We start from the raw sequence: 2,825 nt of genomic DNA, 5'->3' as shown, positions 1-2,825 counted from the left end.
TAGCCCAGTATGTATCAGAGTGTGACACCTGTCAGAGGATAAAGGCAAGCCACTTGAAGTCCGCTGGAGCTTTGCAACCACTGTCCGTACCTTCGTGGAAGTGGGACGACATCAGCATGGATTTCATTGTGGGTCTACCCAACACCTCTCGTCATCATGATTCGATTTGGGTTATTGTGGACCGATTGACGAAAGTGGCACATTTTCTTCCGGTGCACACCACTGATAAGGCTCAGAAGTATGCAGAATTGTATATCGACCGGATCGTGTGTTTGCATGGATTACCTCGGACCATTGTTTCTGACCGAGGAGCCCAATTTGTTGCCAGATTTTGGGAACAATTGCAAGAGTCTTTGGGAACCAAGCTAATCAGGAGTTCAGCTTACCACCCATAGACTGATGGTCAGACGGAAAGGGTAAACCAGATTCTGGAGGATATGCTGAGAGCTTGTGCGGTCGATTGTGGCAAGAACTGGGATAAGCACCTCTCCTTGGCAGAGTTTGCTTATAACAATAGTTATCAATCCAGCCTAAAGATGGCACCTTTTGAAGCTCTCTATGGAAGAAGGTGCAGGACACCACTCAATTGGTCTCAGCCTGGTGAAAGAGAAGTTTTTGGACCTGATTTGGTGACTGAAGCCGAAAGGAAGGTCAAGCTAATCAGGAAGAATCTAGAAGCTGCTCAGGCCAGGCAGAAGAGCTATCATGATAGAAGAAGGAAACCTCTCCAGTTCGAGGTGGGAAGTTTTGTATACCTCAAGGTATCACCCACCAAGGGAGTGCAGAGGTTTGGGATCAAAGGCAAGCTAGCCCCTCGTTACATTGGACCTTATGAGATCATCGAAGCATGTGGACCCGTGGCATACAAGCTGAAGTTACCTTCAAAGATGTCTGCCATTCACAGCGTATTCCATGTATCTCAGCTGAGGAAGTGTGTTCGATTGCCGACTGAGATCATAGCAGAGCCAGAATTGGAGATAGAGCCAGATCTCTCGTACCAAGAGTACCCCTCCAAGATTCTGGATTGCAAGGAAAGATCAACTCGGGCTAAATCGATTAAGATGTTCAAGGTCCAGTGGAGTAATCACTCAGAGGAGGAAGCTACTTGGGAAACCGAGGAATTCTTAAGATCCAACTTCCCCGATTGCCTACCTAAGGAAGCTGGTATGTAATCACCCCCAACCCCTCCTCCTGCCTTTCGAATCTAATTTCCAAAAATATGATCTTAATTCAGAATGAAGTGACTATAAAGTAAAACTTAAAAGGACTTCCTTCTGAAGTTGCAAAGAGAATGACATTCGAAGAACAGTTTTGCCCTAATAAAAACAATCCCCACCCTTTTCCTATCAGTCTCACCCTTCGCTTCACCCCGGGAGGACTCTGGCCCGAATCTCGGGACGAGATTCCTTTAAGGGGGGAAGGCTGTGACACCCCAGTGTCACCTAGGGTTTCTCTTAAAAAGCCAAACCAAGAACCATTATTTTATGTGAACCAAAGTAAGCATGAGCATCAAAATAACTTAAGTAAGAAAGAGTTCACCAAGTATATGCTTAAAAGTGTCATGATCAAAACAATTGAGTCTCTTAAAGGATAAGAATGTGCAACCCTAATTAAGAACCCTAAGTGAACCCCATGAACAAAATTCAAGAAAATAAGCAAAAGGGAATGAAAAGTTTAAAATTTTGAGTTGAGCCAATTATATAAGTTAAAGTATATTTGATAAGCAACAAGAAAGATTGAGAAAGCTTAGCCAAAATAATCCAAATAAAACCCCAAATCAAGCTTCTTTTGTTGGGACTCATTGGGAATTCTGAATTTCAGAATTCTGAAATTCAGACCTTGAGCCAAAGATCAGGGATGTTCACCTTGATCCCTAACTCGAATCCTAATGGCCCCATTGACAAAATTGTGTCTAACTAACCCCTCTGTCGTGTGCCAGAAGATGGCATTGGGACGCGAGCCCTAGACACGACAAAACCTTGGATTTGCCTCGGGTTTGGGCAGGGAGACAGACCAGATTTCCTGGCTCCATATCTCTGCAACCAGTAGGCAAAATCCTATGACCTCCACACAAGAATGGTAGCTTGTAGGGAGGAGAAGAGGTTTTGTGCACTGACCAAGGCGAGAGCAGGCTCGGATGAGCGACCACACGCGCCAGAGCTTGGGCAGAACGCACGGGCACACGTGTTCGACCCTGGTCGGCACGCCAGAGCTCGCCCAACCCGCGCGCGCGCTCGCCCCGGCGTCCGGTCAAGTCTGCCGCGCGCCCACGCCCTCGGCCGTGCCCGCCCGCGCCTATAAAGCCTCCCCGGGCGCACCTCTCTTCGCCCCGCACTCACCCTCACCGGCCAGCCACCGTTCCTTAGCTCCAGCGAGCGTATTTCTGCCAGCCATTGCCGCCAGAGCTACGGCCGTCGTGGCCAGCCCACTCCAGCCACCCTCCAGCCCAACCAGTGCTTCGGCTAGCTCCGCAAGTAGCCCATGAAGCTTGCCAAGCCCTCGGACCCGACCGGACTTCACCGGAGGCCCGAGATCAACCTCACCGGACTTCGGTCTTCCGCCGCCGCGTGTGGACCGAGCTATCCAGTGAGTCTCCGCCCGATTCCTTGCGCTCATAGCTTCTCTGGCATCCCGTGGACCTCCCTGACCTATTTGATTGAACTATCTCGCCGTGACCAGGCCGGTCTCCTCGCCGCCGACGAGCATCCCCGCCTTCGCGCGTGGACCGACCGACTCCGGCCATCTCCGTCGACGTTCCGCACACCGTTGTGATCCCCGCGACCTCCCCTTCGCCCTCGACCACTTCACCGGAACAGTCTCGCCGC

Source organism: Zea mays, chromosome 2, assembly GCF_902167145.1.
Source record: "Zea mays cultivar B73 chromosome 2, Zm-B73-REFERENCE-NAM-5.0, whole genome shotgun sequence".
In the NCBI taxonomy this organism is placed as follows: Eukaryota; Viridiplantae; Streptophyta; class Magnoliopsida; order Poales; family Poaceae; genus Zea; species Zea mays.
The sequence above is the reverse complement of the archived record's forward strand: the minus strand, read 5'-3'. Positions refer to the sequence as shown.